The sequence below is a fragment of the Protopterus annectens genome, chromosome 2.part2 (genome assembly GCF_019279795.1).
Source record: "Protopterus annectens isolate FY-2018-M chromosome 2.part2, PAN1.0, whole genome shotgun sequence".
Classification (NCBI taxonomy): domain Eukaryota; kingdom Metazoa; phylum Chordata; order Ceratodontiformes; family Protopteridae; genus Protopterus; species Protopterus annectens.
This window is the reverse complement of record NC_056730.1, coordinates 1,107,153,142-1,107,170,641: the sequence shown is the minus strand read 5'-3', so window position 1 is coordinate 1,107,170,641 and position 17,500 is coordinate 1,107,153,142. Positions and strand designations below refer to the sequence as shown.

Here is a 17,500-nt window from a genome sequence, read left to right as displayed (position 1 = left end):
GAGAATGGGCTATCTGTTAAATTCTTTTGTATTTGTTTGTTTTTGTTTTATATATATATATATATATATATATATATATATATATATATGTAAGCACTTTACTATCTCCAAATACTGAAATCTCGAATTTCAGTATCTTGCGACGAAAGTGCCAAAAGTGCAGTTGAGCGAAACTGGACTTGCTTGAATTTTGAATGTTGAATCCACAGTTGTGGTGGTGCGCTACATGGGATTTACTGTGTTGATAAGGTGCGGTGTGCTGTGGGATATGGTTTGCCGGCCATTGTGTGGATATGTCTGGAGATTCAGGTAAGTGTTGTTTTTTAAGGGTTTTGGGTAGGGGTTTGAGTGTATGTGAGTCTGTTGGGAAGTTTTAGGTGTAGGTTAGGGTAGATAGGTAAGACTGTGAGTGTGCAGCTGTTGAGAGTGGTGGTGTTTGTAAGTATGTAATGTGTGTTTGTGCAAGGGGAATATAGAGTATGTAGTGGTGGATTTAGTGTCTGTCTTTTTAGTTTGACCCCCGAGTTAGTATATTTAAATAGCGAGGGTGTGGGGGGGTGCACGAGAGCTTGCCCCCCTGCTTATATGTAGGTTAGGTGTGTGTCTTTGTGTTGTTGTGAGGTTCATAGGTTGGTACTAGGCTATCGGCCCTAGGGCTTATACAAGCCTAGCCATAACAGTTCCCTGGCTATTTCTTCCCACAGTATTTACTTCCCTGGACCCCTGTCTAACAGGGCAACTGATGTGATCCCCGGGGTGAATTTCCTATCTCCCAGCCAATCATCAAGGTTCCTTTTGAAGGGGGCCAAAGAGGTGGTCTGCTTGACATGTATGGGCAGTCTATTCCAGAATCTGCAGAGTCTCTGGGTCAGGAACCTATCCCTCCAGCATGTTTTGTTCTTTGTGATGACAAGGTTTAGATCCCTGGAGCGTGTGTCTCTGAGGGATTGGGATTTCTTTAAGTGTAGCATGTCCAACAGCTCTGGGTTTGACATGGCCTTATATGTTTAGCAGAGATCCTCTCTGTGTAGACGATATGCAACAGCGTATAGATGGAGTTTTTTAGATGGTCAGCATAAGGCATCTGCTTTAGGCCTGTGATTCTTTTAGTGAGCTATTTCTGCGTCCTTTCCAGTTGTTGCAGATGTCTTGAGAGGTACATACCAAACAAGGAGTTGTATTCTATAATGGGTCTAATTAGGGATGAGTACAGTGGGATAATGACCTCCTTTTTTCTGGATGAAAAGCCCTTAGTGATGAGGTGTGCCACATAGAAGGATTTCCTGACTGTTGTGGCAATGTGGTTATTAAAGGTGAGACCACTGTCTACCTGTGTCCCTAAGTCTCTTATACTGCCACCTATGTGGTGATTCACGAGTACATGTTTTTTCCCAAAGGGGATAACTATACATTTCTTGGCATTGAGCTTGAGCCCATGGCTCTGGCACCAAGCAAATGTTTCTGTAAGGCCCTTTTGTAGAATATCCACATCATTTGGGGATTCAATAATGGCTCCCAGTTTGCAGTCATCTGCGAACTTTGTTAGCCAGAGTCCCTTAGTGTTGGCCTGTACTTCAGAAAGCACCTAAGATTGGATCCTAATAAACAGTCACCCCCTCATATATAAAGCAGGAATCCTTCCTGACGACATTAGTGACCACTCACTCACTTATATCATCAGACATAAGATCAATATTCCCAAACCTACCAGTTGTAAAATTTCTCGGTCCAACAGAAATTTTAACCCAGAAAACTTCCAAACAGAACTTGAGGCATGTGACTGGTCACCCCTAAAATATCTCCAACTCGAGGAAGCAGTGTCCTACTTTAACTCCAAATTCTTACAAATACTGGACTGTCATGCCCCTACTAGCTCTGTTAGAATTAGGAATAAACCTGCACCTTGGCTCACTAAAGAGACTAGGCAAAAGATCCTAACAAGAAATAAAACCTGGTCTAAATGGAGAACTACAAAAAACTTTATAGCCCATCAGATATTTAGACAGCTAAGAAATGCCACTAAAAAATCAATACTTCTCAATAAAAAAATCTTTTACTTTCACCTCCAACAATCTCACCAACACAAACCACAAAAGTTCTGGTCAGGTATTAATAGACTTCTACGTCCAGGCCACTCTAAAACACCTATTCAATCAGAAACCCCTAGTGACAATCCCAAGCATATAGCAGATGCCTTTAATACCTTCTTTACTGATGCTATCCAATCTCTACCCAACTCCCTACCTCCTGCCTACACAAACTTACCGCCCAACACTAATACCTTAGCTCCTGCATTCTATTTACAACCAGTTCCTACATCACTCATCTGCTCCCTTCTTCAAAAACTCAAGCCATGCACTCCCTCCGCTGATGGTCTCCCAGCAGAATATCTGCAATTAGCAGCAAAGGTTCTAGCCTATCTAATCTCTATCCTAATAAATAGAACCATTAAGGAAGGAACTATACCATGCCTCTGGAAAACCTCCCATATTATCCCACTTCACAAAGGTGGCAACTCAACTGAACTGTCAAACTTTCGCCCAATAGTCTTACTTTCTCCTTTAGCAAAAATCATGGAAAAATGTATCCACTGCCAACGTCTTCATCACCTACTCCAAAACAACTTACTTGCTGACTGCCAGCATGGTTTTAGGCCATTCCATAGCACTACCACTGCCCTCCTATCCTTCACTAACTGCATCAACAAATACCGTAATAATAATACTTTATCCTCTGCACTCTTCCTTGACCTCTTGAAAGCCTTTGATATGGTTAATCATCAGCTTCTTTTAAATATACTTGAATCCTTCTCACTAGACACACAGGCATTACGCTTTTTCAAGTCCTACCTAGACAATAGGCAGCAGGCTGTGCTCTGGGACAATATTCTTTCCAAGCATCTCCCTATTTCCCTTGGTGTCCCTCAAGGCTCTATTCTCAGCCCTCTTCTATTCTCAATTTTCATCAATGATCTTATTACAGCAATTCCTCAAGCGACCTGCATACAATATGCTGATGATTCTACTTTATTATGTTCTGACAACTACCTCATCTGAACTCCAATCCCTCACCCAAAGTGTGTTTAATATTGTTGAAAACTGGTTCCAACGTTGCTGCCTTCTCCTGAATCCCAAAAAAACTAAATTACTGCTCTTTACTCCTACACAAAAATCTTCCACAATAGAATTCACAGTTACATCTAATAATGTCACTGTCATATCACCTGACCCAACAACTAAACTCTTAGGAATTACCATTGGCCACAACCTTAACTTTGATACTCACATTAACACCACTATAAAAGCAGTTAACAGAAAACTCGACACTCTTTACACAATTAAACCTTTCCTTACTCCTCTGGCCAGAACTACTATCGCCCAAACCCATCTCATTTCCACCCTCCTATATGCCTCACCCATCTATACTAATCTATCCAAAAATAACCTCAACAAACTGGCAACTGCCTACAACAGCATTGCCAGATTTGCCACTAGCTCCCCTTCTAGAACCCACCATTGTCATAACCTTAAACAGCTAGGATGGCTGGAGCTACCCAATCAACTTCTATTACATCAACTTAGTATCACCCACAAGTCCCTCTATCATCGTAGTAATACCCCAACTCTCACTAGCCTTATTATTCCCTACAAAAATCTTACTACTCTACGCTCAGCAAACAAGCTACTAGTATCTATGCACAAATCCAATAATAAGTCAGGAGATTCACTGTTCTCAAATACAGTGGGGGAAGCCCGGAACCTTCTTCCTACTGAACTTGCATCCCTCACTTCAACACAACTCTTCAAAAAGCAACTCAAAGAATACCTTAAAACTCACTGGCTATGCCCATGTACTTATCCAGACTAATAATCACCGCCTCCTTTTGTCCACTGTACTCTCGTCTCACATCTTTAGCCTCAATGATAATGATCTGTAAGTGACCTAACGTTTGTTTGCTTTTTTCTTACTTCTTCTCATGCACCTCTGCAGATCACAAACTTCCTTTGCAAGATTACTACTGTTAGAATCATGTCTTTTGTTTGTATATGTAAGTAAAATTATTACCATACTCCTATGTAAAATTGCCTTTTAGCCTAAAATTTGAGTGTACTCATTTTAATATTATCTGTTTAGCGGAGCTTATCTCCACGGGTCTCTACTGAAATTGGACATACATCCAGTTAGACTAGCCCGGTCAACAAATGTAAAATAAAAAAATAAATAAATAAAATAAATAAAAGTAGATACCAAACAAGAGCAGTCCCAGGACTGAACCATGAGGTACTCCACTTGTTGCTTGTCTGGAGCTGGATTTGGAGTCAGCTACTTTTACAGTGTGGGTTCTAACAGTAAGCCAGTTGGCAACCCATCGAGTGACGTAGGGATTAATGCCCAGCTTAGTAAGTTTATCTATGATTCCAGAGTGGGGGATGGTGTCGAAGGCCTTGGTGAGGTCCAGATAGGCTGTGTGGACCACCTTAGCCTTGTCCTCGGCTCTGGAGACTGATTCGAAGAAGTTAATCAGGTTCTGGAGAGAAGATCGTCCCTTCACGAGCCCAAATTGCATGGGGTCCAGTGTTTGAAGGTTGCCGATGTCTTTGTTTATAAGTTCCATGATAATATGTTCCATGGCCTTGCAAATCAGGGTCATCAGACTGATGGGTCGGTAGTTCCCGGGATCCAAGGTGGATCCCCCCTTGTGGAGTGGGATAACTGTAGCTGTGCACCACTCAGTGGGCACGAAGCCTGAGATGAGGCTATGATTAAACATGACACTTAGGTGAAGTTCCAGTCCATTTTGTAGTTCATGTAGTACACAGCCTGGGATGTCATCTGGTCTCATGGATGCTGTATTCTTAACTTTGGAGGGTGCGTTTTTTTACCTGTGTGGCTGTTATTATTTTTCGGTATACAGATGGGCCTTTGGGGGGGGTGAAATTTGCACTGAATTGATCTGCCAGGATATTGACAATATCCTTGGGATCAGTATATTTAATGCCATTCTGTTGCAGCTCAGAGAAGATCTGAGCATTTCCATTTAGATTCTTGACATAGCTATAAAATGCCTTGTGGTTGTCTTTGGAATCTTTGGCAATTTTATTTTCGTAACTAGCTTTGGAGGATTTTATGAGGGATCTCAGCTTCTTACTGAGGCTAGTAAGGGATCTTTTTGCAGCCTGGGATTTTCCTCTTTTCTGCAACAGTTTCTTCCTTTTGTTGTAAAGTTTGTTTATAGCAAGGGACCACCAGATTGGCTTCCTTTTTTTGGAGGAGAGCATCTTGATTCTATTGGGGATGGCATGATTCATGCACAAGTGGATGTGCTCGTACAGTGCCTTAGTGTAGGATTCAGAAGTAAAACTTTCAGTTCCCATCTGCATGGGTATCATGAGGTTTGTCACTTCTGACTTGAGTAGCATGAAGTTGGCTTTGGAGAAGTTTTTTACGAGCTTTCCTTACTGGGGAGTGAGGGTGGGATGTGGATGTCAAGGGTGATTAGCTTATGTATGTGTGTGCTTTACTGGTTTGTTGTAGTGTGGGGAGGAAGGTGTGTGTATGTTTGTTTGTGTGGTGGAGGGTTTATTTAAAAGTTGCTATTTTAAATTTCACACTTTTGGGGTTTCGGTATTGTGACTGTTCAGCTTTATAGTTCTGGGATACTGAAATTCGAGATTTCAATATTTTGAGATTATAAAGTGATATATATGTATATATATATATATATATATATATATATATATATATATATATATATATATGGATTCCATACACTAGATCGAATTTTCACTAATTTGAAATAGTGCATGGAATGCTCATGCAGCGAAAGTGCACTTAATCAAAAGTGCACTTACACGAATCTCAGTACAACTAACGGGTGTTGTACTGAACTTCCGTGTAGTACTCACCGACCTTAGGGTTAGGGCATGAGTCATAGTAAGGGGATAGCCCGAGGGCTATCTCCTTACTATGACCCGTGCCCAAACCCTAAGGTCCGTGACAACTGCAGCTCAGTGAAGGACATAGCAATATCCTCCACTATGGTGCGATAGTCACGAACCTTAGTGTTAGGGCATGGGTTAGGGTAAGGGGATAGCTTTACTAACTATCCCCTTACCCTAAACCATGCCCTAACCCTAAGGTCCATGACTATCGCACCATAGTGGAGGACATAGCTTGTTTTTTATGTCCTCCACTGTGCTGCAGTGTTTTTGGTGAAGTGCACTTATGCAAAAGTTCACTTTCGTTAAAGTGAACTTTTGCAGAAGTGAGGCTTCCTATTACAAGTTCGAAGTAGTGGACTTTCATTCTTATAATAGGAATCCATATATACATATATATATATATATATATATATATATATATATATATATATATGTATATACATATATATATTTATATATGTGTGTGTGTCCAATTCTAAATTTTTAAGTTTCAAAACTTTGAATTTCTTACAGCTGAGACCATAAGATTGAAGTTTTGAAACTTCAAAATATAAATAAAAAAAAATAAAAACAAAACTATCTTTTTTTTTATGTTTTTACAGGGGGGCTTCCACACCCCCTGCTAATTAAAGATACCAACTCCAAGATCGCACTACAGCAAGGAAAATGGTAGCTGTACCTCTCCATGCTGTATAGAGATCTCCATTTAGTAGTGGGCACACACACACACACACACACACACACACACACACACACACACACACAGATATATATACATATAGATAGATATAGATATATAGAGAGTTTACCATCAAAATAATGAAATCACTTACCATGACTGTTTACATCCCCAAACCGAAACAACGTAAAATCTTCAAGCCAACTGCTCAGAATGTCGATTTGTTCGGAAGGAAAGAATTGACATTTGACAGTGGCTGGACTGCTCACCATTCAAAAAAATACATTGACTATCATGCATACATATTTCCACTGTTTTGCAGGCCCCCTGCACCCCCACACCCCCGATACTTATATATTCTAACTCCAAGATCGCGCTACAGTGAGTAAAAAGGTAATTTTCCCGATCCTCACTGTAGTGCAATCCACTTCAAAACACCGACACTCAAAACTGTGAATACAAGCTACGTGTTGACATTTCGGAGCCGACAGGATTTGCATTCGCAGTTTTGCCACTTTGCACTTCTCTTTTCGACCTTCTGACAGTCATGGTAAGTGCTTTCATTATTTTGATAGTGTGTGTGTGTGTGTGTGTGTGTGTGTGTGTGTGTGTGTGTGTGTGTGTGTGTGTGTGTGTGTGTGTGTATATATATATATATATATATATATATATATATATATATATATATATATATATATCTATATATATATATATATATAGGTAGCTATATTTAATGTTTTTATGTAAAATAGTTCCTCCACCTGATGTTTCGAACTTGCTGTAGTATATGTAACTGTTGTTGGAGGAAGTATTTTACATCCAAAATATAAGTTTGGTAAGTATTTAATGTCTAGACACTGTCTCTCACTTGCACAAACACACACACACTCAGAGGTGTCATTAAAAACACACAAGATTACACTCAACTAATTGTGGCAACCATTAGAAGTTTCATACCTCCATGCGTGTCTATTGTCTATATTTTTTTGTTTTTTTGTTCCTCATAAATTTTGTGGTTTGATGACAAATCATTGCAGGTGAAGCTACTGAATAATGAGTTATATTTGAGTTTCAGACTTTCACATGCTTCAGAAAATGCATGTTAACATAATTCTTGTTATTACAGCAATTTTCTAGTTTTATAAAAGCAGTGTATAAAATCTGTCCCTATTTTTGAGTCTTTGTCTAACACTTCTTTAGGCACTGTCCAGATTTCTTGGGCTGAGGTGTTGAGAGGTACAGTATGTATACCTCTTAACTGTAAATGACTTGCATACACCACTCGATCGAGCTCTCTCTCTCTCTCCGTCTCTGTCTCTCTCTCTCTCTCACACACACACACACACACACACACACACACACACACACACACACACACACACACACTTCTTTAGGCACTGTCCAGATTTCTTGGGCTGAGATGTTGAGAGGTACAGTATGTATATCTCTTAATTGTAAATGACTTGCATACACCACTCGATCGAGCTCTCTCTCTCTGTCTCTGTCTCTCTCTCTCTCTCTCTCTCACACACACACACACACACACACACACACACACACACACACACACACACACACACACACACAACACACTTCTGCTTTCATGTACCCATGCACCCACACATGCAGACGGAGACATAAACACACTCATACACACACACACACACACACACACACACACACACACACACACACACACACACACACATCCACACACACTTTTGTATTTTTTATATATCCATTTGTTTTAATTTTCTACTCATTAAACAGCAAAAACACTGTGTAGTGAGTATAAAATAATGTCTCAATCAGTCTCACTTTTATGCACACATGCACTCACACACAATTTTCTGTTTTTTACTTTATTTGTTCATTTTTTTAATTTTACACTCAATAATAGCAAAAGCATTGCTTAGTGAGTGTAAAATAATGGTGGCCATTACAGTTTGAGCTCCACAGCAGCTCAAAATGCTACAGTGAAGTGGCAGACTCATTGTTCACTTAGCATTCCCTGTACATAACTAAGCTAAACTAAACAAAATTGCCTAGTTTAAATGAGCCATGAGTTTGAAGTGTAATTTAAAAGTAAGGAATTTAAAACACTGATGTGTGTTTTATCACATGATTTGATTTCTTTTTGCTCTAGGAGGTAGGCTGGTCCATAGATTATTTGCATCCATGTACCGAGCCACAAGCAAAGATATAAGTCCAGCAGTAGTGTTCAGATTAGGTACAGTATTTCCAGGTTATTTGCAATATATAATCACTGAAAGTCTAAAAGCCACCTAATGGGGAGGGTTTAAGTTTAATGGTGGGATTTCTAGAGGGTCAGTACCTGGCCCGTTCCATAATGCCCAATTTGCATATTCCAGAGGCATCATAGACTAGAGCAGGTGGACTCTAGTGCTCTTGCCCATTCCAGAGATACTGAGCTCTGCCCCCTAAAGGGTAATGGGGTGCAGGAAGGGGAGCTGGTATTCAAGTCAAATAAGAGACTTCAAAAAAGGCTGATTGGTACAAACTCCTTTCACCATTTCTATTTATCAGTGAGGACAAGGTCAAGCGGGCTGATACAAACAGACCTTTTTCAGTCACAGCTTATACCTGAACAGTTAATAGCAAAAAAAAAATGTAGGTGAAATACATACAGAGAAAAGATTTAAGGAAAAATACACGAAGGAGACATAAATCTTTGCTGGTACTTTATAAAGTCAGTAAGTAACAAACGATACCCTAATTAATTAGTTCTAGCAAATGGATTTTGCTGTAACACCTTAGAACTTTTCAAGTAATTGTATAATGGATGTTCATGTATTTTTTTAAATGAAGAGCGCAGAAGGTGGCATTTTCTATAAATCTCTTGGCTGAGGTTTAATAACAGGATCTAGGTAAAGGTTTTTAACCTAACTAAAAATCTAAACCATGTTCATACTGGAAGATGTTGTTTGGCTCTAGAAGCACTTGTACATCACAGTTCTTGTTGTCGATACACTGATGATCTCATATTGTAATGTGGTTTAAGACCATCCAGAATGCCCAAATGTGTTTAGATGGTTCCCATTCAGAAGCCTGAAACATCATAAGCCTGAACATCTTAGATATATTGTCTAATAAAGATGTGTAAGGACTATGTAATTATTTTACCTTATTTATCTAATGAATTGTTTAATCAGCATTCTGCATTTTATTGTGTAACAGATTAATTTATATAGCCAAACACAATTAAAATTTGAGTTGACTAATATCCTTAATTTGGATGCAATTTCATAAAATGAGTTTACTAGCTGACTCACTGAAGTCATCATCAGCATCAGTTTTCTTCTTGTCCCTCCTTCACGTGTAGATGAAGATTCCATTAGGCCACTTCTCTTCTGTTCTCCATACTCCATCCCCTGTTTTAGCTGAGTCACTAAAACTAAATATCTTACCCTCTAGTTGTTTATTTGATAGAGAAGAGAAAAGTGTATGACATCCTTTGCTATGCTGGCCCTTCTTGTACACATTCTTTTGTATTTAGTTCATTCATGCATCAGATTTGAAATACAGATATTTCTGCAGTTATGCCCACTCCTCCATAAATGGAGTGGAGTAGCAAGATACAAGACTGTAGTGCTGCCGTTCTAGTGCCAAGTAATTAACCTGAAACTAGAGGGTCAGGCAGAGGAAGGTATGTCAGTTGATGGCCAGCTCTGTTTCCCGGGAAAGGCAGTGCTGGAAGAAATGTTATACAATAACCCCTTTACTGGACACCAGAAGCTTTCCTGGGATATCAAATGCCATTCTTTAAAGGAAGCATGCCTGTTGACAGATTTGTTATATTTGTTTACTTGATGAATCCACTAAGGATAAGCACCTCTTTTCATGGGTGACCTGAGAACACAGTTGGGTTATGTTTCGTAGAGTCATACAGGAGGCAAATGGAGAGTGAGAGAGTCACAGCCAGTATTACAGGGTGACTGACATTCGTACCTTTAGTCTTGTATGCTAAACTTCTAGTTCAGTGTCTGTGGTAACATACTTGCTGTCAACATTACAAAATGTATATTGCCCTGTAAATGACTATAAATGACAGGAGTGCAGAGCATAATAAAGTATATGTTGTGACTGCTCACAGTGTGACAGCCACAATTTGTTATTCACCATGCCATCCTCCCAGTGAAAGGTATACAGAGGGAAAAATGCCTCAAGGGTACTAAGGATCAAGGAACTCAAATACATTTATTACAATTGTTTCTGGGTTTTTTTTTTTTTGGGGGGGGGTAGGGTAGATGATCTGTTCATTTTTTTTCCACTGCTAAAGTTTTGATCTCCTGCTGGGGCTGCTAATACAATTCATGGAGTTCCCATTCATGTTGTCTGTTATGGCGAACCTGTTTCATGTACTTGCACTTCAGCTCCATTATCTGAGAATCTGACAAAAAATGGCAGTATCACCACAACAAAGCCTAAGTGTCAAGGACAGTCATTGTTTTCTGAGACAAGTGATACTAACCATTCTAACACAATTTCCCAGTCTTTGCAAGAACTAAAGCAGATATTTTTGTCTGTAAGGCTGCTTTATACAATGTCTGCTTTTTACATTAATGATATTGTGTTTCTCAAGTCCAGAAAGACTGATTACAGATTTTTTTCATCTGTCTTTAAGGAACTGCTTCTTAGCTCTTTTACATGTGGACTGAAGAAGGCTGCATTAATAGGGTCTTCTTTTGCGAAGTTTGTTTAACTTGTATTGGGAACAGTTTGTCTTCCTCTTTGAGGTGAGAAGCAGTGGAGTTCAATGATTTTCTACTGTAGAATCACATTTTAGTTAGAAAAAATAAATATTCTGAGTGATCCAGGTATTTAATCAAGGGCTAGCAGGACTGGGTTGTAATTCGAGCTTCTAGATTCTTCCATCCTTTCTGGTATTTAAATCCAGTGTCTGCAGGGGGCTGTGCTTGTTTTTGCCAGGTTGTAGAGTGGTGGTGATTCATCACTGGGACAAAGCAGAAATTCCCCAAGACTCCTAGAGCAGAATAAGTTATTTCTTACATTTCTTTCATTGAATTGCACTTATTAATGCTTATAATTGTTTCATACCTCCATCATACTCATAGCTCTCAACCTTCCATCCCCAAAATGAGGAACTCCAGCCCTCATAATGTGGAACAAATTTGCAAAATGTGGAACACATAATAACAGCTTACTAACATCTTCAACTAAGAAGCTCATAGGATGGTTAAAATATGCTGTTTTTACTTATAAAAATATATTTTAATAAATTAACATGATTCATGTCTATTTAACATGGATATCCGTTAAAAAAAATCCTAACTCAGAAAGTGTGTCAGACCATTTCAATGTGGAACTTCGAGGAACATGAACTTTTTAAGACCCCAAATGAGGTACGTTCCTCGTAATGAGGTACACTTGAGAGGTATGATCATACCTGGTGGCTTTGCAGTTGCCCACCCCTACTGTAAATTTGATCTGAGACACTTCTCCCAATCTAGTGTCATTAGCTCATTCTACTTAATACAGAGAGAACATTTGAGAAGGCCAACCCACTTGGTTCTTAACCAATTGTCTTCTGTTCATCCTTTCTCCCTTTCCATTTTACTAAAAAAATAAAAAATAAATAAATAATAAAATAAAAACTTTGCTAGAATCTCCTTGTGTTCTCACTGAGTGTACTTCTCAGCTAAGTATATTTTCTGGCACTTTTTAACTGTTCAGAGTTGAATAAAACAATACTTTGAATTCAGTTCAGAATACAGTTTGAATAAATTGCATTTCTTTAAACTGTAATTCCTTTAATATTGCTACACGCTCAGGTGTGCTAGTTTGCACTGCACTTGAATTGTTTTTAGTGTTGTTTTAGCTGCTTTTCTATAAAAGAAATTCTAAGCTTGTTTCCTGCCTTTCCTGTAACTAGTCTAGTCCAGATACAGATTTTCTGTATCCAGGACTGTTTGTAAGCTTCTGAGCCCCCCAAGCCTTTCTGTGGTGGAGGGAAACCTTCTAGCTTATCAGTGGGAGTGGTAAGCACTAGGTAGCCTATCTACCACAAGAGTGGTTTCTGGCCCAGAAATTGTAGTTTATTGTCCGTTTGGGCAGTTTTTCCATCTCTTTCAACTTTCTGGTTTAAAAGCCTGCATTTGTGCTTATTTCCCGCCTTTCCTGTAACTAGTCTAGTCCAGATACAGATTTGCTGTATCCGGGACTGTTTGGAAGCTTCTGAGCCCCCAAGCCTTTCTGTGTTAGAGGGAAGCCTTCTAGCTTATCAGTGGGAGTGGTAAGCACTAGGTGACCTATCTACCACAAGAAGAGTGCTTTCTGGCCCAGAAATTGTAGTTTATTGGCCATTTGGACAGTTTTTTCCATCTCTTTTAACTTCCTGGATTAAAAGCCCACATTTGCTCTTGTTTCCCGCCTTTCCTGTAACTAGTCTAGTCCAGATACAGATTTCCTGTATCCAGGACTGTTTGTAAGCTTCTGAGCAGTGCCAAAGTCTGCTCTTCAATTTTTTTCCCTTAGATCTGCTAGTTCTCTCCTCTTCTGCACTTTTACTTGCTTATTAGTCTAGTATTTTACCAGACTTCTTGTAGCAATTATTACAGCACACAAAGTGCTACCAGCACTAAATGTTCTACAAGAAAACAGCTCCAGTACTTATTATTAATGCCTACCCCCCCCGGCATGTCTAAAGGTCAGTTCCCTGTGCTTTCTCCTATTAACCTGGTGAACGTGGGCATCCTGAAGCAATGTAACAACTGCCTCATGTACACTAACAACCCTCTTCTCTTACCTCCCAACACTCAGACTTGTGAGACATGCACTTATATATACAAATTGAAAGCCACGCACTCTCCAGCCAAGACAGGAATAGCTGGTCAAGAGGAGAAGGTGCACCACACCACATGGAACACATAGCCCTCCATAACACACACCAGCACTGCCTTCACATAAAAACACAAACCACACACCCACCTTCACTGAGGCTCTCAATAAAAATCTACCCAAACAGCAGAGACCTCCAAGGCAGAAATGCACTCAACCACCACAACACAACACTAATCACAAGACACATAACTCTCCTAAACAGTGTGCCACTCAACCAAAGCCACTAAGGCAAAACAGTATGCCTAACACACTAGTCATACGTGACTCAATAGTGAGGCATAGTAATGTCCCACTCACTAAGTTGAATAAGGAAAAGGTAACAGTCAGCTGCCTGTCATGTGCCAGGATCCGCAACATAATGCATGCACTCAAGTCCCTCAACAACAAGTACAAATATGACTCTGTCATTGTACATGTGGTGTGAATGACCTGAGACATACTTCCCTGGACTACATGAAAAGAGTCAAGGAGGAGCTCTCAGATTATGTAGCGTAGGTGGGTATGACCCTAGCCTTGAGCAGCATCCTACCATCACCCAGAATGATACCGCAGTACAAGCAGAAAATGATTGAGTTCAACAACTGGCTAAGTTACTGGTGTCATTCTAAGGGGATCCAGTATCTGTCTTGCCTGGGATGACATGATTGACAGACCTCGATGCTTTGTCAGTGATGGCCTGCATCTGTCACCCCTGGGCTTCCAGATATTGGCCAAGGCTCTTGCCACCCCTATAGTGCCTTTTTTAGGCAGTGTTCCAAAGATGAAATTACCACCATAACAGCTACAAACAAATGCACTCTGTGGGTCATGCTGCTCAACACTAGAAGTCTAAATCTCAAAATGCACTCGCTTGAAGCGCTCCTCAAAATGGATAACATCAACATTTGTGCTGTAACAGAGACCTGGTTTAAAGCAGCAGAAAGCACCCATGCACTACTAGACTGTAACTCATTCCACACCTTTCAGCCCCAGACCTTGGACCAAAGCTCCAAAGGTGGTGGTGTTTCCATATTCCTAAAGGCTGCACAGACCTCCAGACTGGTAGCCCAACATAACGCATCAGAGATACTTCAGGTGCAGCTAACTTTGGGTAAGACAGTGATTCAGGTTGTAGCCTGCTATAGGTCCCCAACCATGTCCCAAGACTCACACTCCACATTCCTAAACACCTTGGAGAATATTAGGGTTCAACCTAACACTCTCATATTGGGTGACTTCAACTACCCCTCCATTAAATGGGAAAACTACTCAGGTACCAATACACTTGCCCAACGTTTCCTGGAATTCATTAATTCCAATGCCCTGGACCAGCTCGGTCTTACCCCCACTAGAGGTAGCAACATCCTTGACCTGGTCATTATTAACATGGGCAACTGTTGCTCCACATCAATAGTCAACTCCTCCCTGGTTAGATCCAACCACAAACTAATCACCTTGGAAATAAACATCCCTCCCTCCCACCCCACCCCCTGCAAAGGTAACCACCATGAAAAACTTCTCCAAAGCTAACTTTGGGCTCCTAAAAACAGAGGTGGCTAACTTCATGGCAGCCATGCAAATGGAGAATAGTTGCATGACCGCAGAATCATACACCAATGCACTGTATGAACATGTACACAAATGCATGGCTCTCGCCATACCCAATAGAACCAAGATGCTCTACTCCAAAAAAAAGGAAGCCAATCTGGTGGTCCCCTGCCATAAACAAACTCTACAACAGAAGGAGGAAACTGATGTGGAATAAGGTGAAGTTCCAAGACTGGAAAAACTCCCATATCAGCCTCAACAAAAACTTGAGATCCCTCATCAAATCCTCTGAAGCTAGCTATGAAAACAGGATTGCAGCAGATAGTAAGGACAACCACAAGGCCTTCTATAGTTATGTAAAGAATCTCCATGACAATACCCAGATTTGCCCTGAGCTACTGCACAATGGTACCTTCTATACCGAGCCAACAGATATTGCCAATATACTGGCTGACAGATTCAGTGCCAGCTTTACCCCTCTCTCCCCCCAAGGACCAATCACAATACCAGTAGATTGCCAGGCACCCAGTATTACTGCTGCACAGGTTAAAACAGCACTGTCCAAGGCCAAGAATACAGTATGGGACATGACAATATCCCTGCCTGTGTTCTACATGAACTACAGAGTGAACTGGCACCTCACCTGTGTGCCCTGTTCAACCACAGCCTCAACTCAGGCTTTGTCCCTACCGAATGGCGCACTGCTACAGTCATCCCTCTCCACAAAGGAGGAGTAATTACAGACCCTGGGAACTATCGCCCCATTAGCCTGAGAACTCTGATATGCAAATCTATGGAATGCATCATCATGGACTTAATAAACAAGGTTATAGGGAATCTCCAAACTCTGGATCCCACACAGTTTGGTTTTGTGAAGGGTAGATCATGCCTGCTCAACCTGGTTGACTACTTTGAGTCAGTCACCAGAGCTGTGGTTGAAGGCAAGGTGGTTCATACAGCCTACCTTGATTTGTCCAAGGCCTTTGATACCATTCCCCACTCTGGAATCATACAAAAACTCACTAAGCTAGGCATCAACCCATATATCACTTGGTGGGTTACAAACTGGCTCACAGATAAAACCCACAGTGTGAAAGTAGCTGACTCCAAGTCAGACTGCCAACCAGTCACGAGTGGAGTCCCACAGGGTCCGGCCCTGGGTCCTCTCCTGTTTGGTATCTACTTCTCTAAAGTCCAGGCCAACACAAAGGGACTCTGGCTGACAAGGTTCACAGACAATTGCAAGTTGGGAGCTATTATTAACTCCCCAACTGATGTTGACATCCTACAGAAATGCCTCACTGAGACCAACGACTGGTGTCAGAACCATGGCCTTAAGCTCAATGCCAAAAAATGTGTCATCATCCCCTTTGGGAAAAACCTGGTTCCCATAAATTACCACATTGATGGTAGTCCACTGAACACAGAAGGCGTTATAAGAGAACTGGGAACACAGGTTAACAGCAACCTCTCTTTTGACCACCACATTGCCACTATGATCAGAAAGTCTATCTTCTATGTGGCACATCTCATTACTAAGGGTTTTGCATCCAGGAAGAAAGAGGTCATTGTCTCCCTCTACTCTTCCCTCATTAGGCCAATCATTGAGTACAATGCCCCATTTGGCATGTACCTCACTAGACACCTGCAACAACTGGAGAGGCCACAAAAGTACCTCACAAAGAGGATCATATGCCTTAAACACTTGTCCTATATGGACAGATACAAAAAACTCCAACTATTCTCTGTCTCATATCGCCTACTTAAAGGTGATCTCTGCTTGACTTACAAAGCCATGTCTGACCCAGATCTGTTAGAAATGCTACATCTAAAGAAATCCCAATCCCCCCACACCACACACTCCAGAGGCTTCAACCTCATTACCACAATCAACAGAACATGCTGGAGGGACAGGTTCATAACCCAGAGACTGCCCATGCTATGGAATAGACTTCCCATACATGTCAGACAGAGCACCTCACTGGTCCTCTTCGAGAGAAATCCTGATGAGTGGTTGGGAAATAGAAAATTCACCCCAGGAATCACTCAAGTGGCTCTACTCGACAGAGGCACTGGGAACTAAGTTTGGGTGGCATGATGCCAGTGTAATCCTATGGGCTAGGCTTGTAAAGTCTTCAGGGGCATTAGCCTAGTACACACCTATGAACCTATGAACCTATAATCATAGTTGTTTCGTTTTACTGTTTTGGTTCTGTTTTTGTTTTTTCTTATTTTGGTAAGAGTGAGTTGTGGCTCCAAATGTTGGTTGTTGGTCTTAGTTTAAAAGAGTAGGTTTGTTCATGGGATACAAAATGTACCAGAAAAGCACATTTTCTAATGGAGAGGATGGCAAAGAGGAAGCTTTAAAAACTCAAACACTGAGCGACACTAACTTCTGGAATCATTGTCTGGTTTTACTTGCTTGACAGTTTTTTTGTTTCCCACATGGCACCTCAGACAAATATCCTGT

General features: G+C 40.7%; 1 protein-coding gene across 1 annotated transcript in view; it reads left to right on the top strand.

Moving 5' to 3' along the window:
• DOCK8 (dedicator of cytokinesis 8) overlaps positions 1–17,500 on the top strand; it is a 1,731,107-nt gene that overhangs the window by 1,448,686 nt on the left and 264,921 nt on the right. The window lies entirely within an intron of this gene.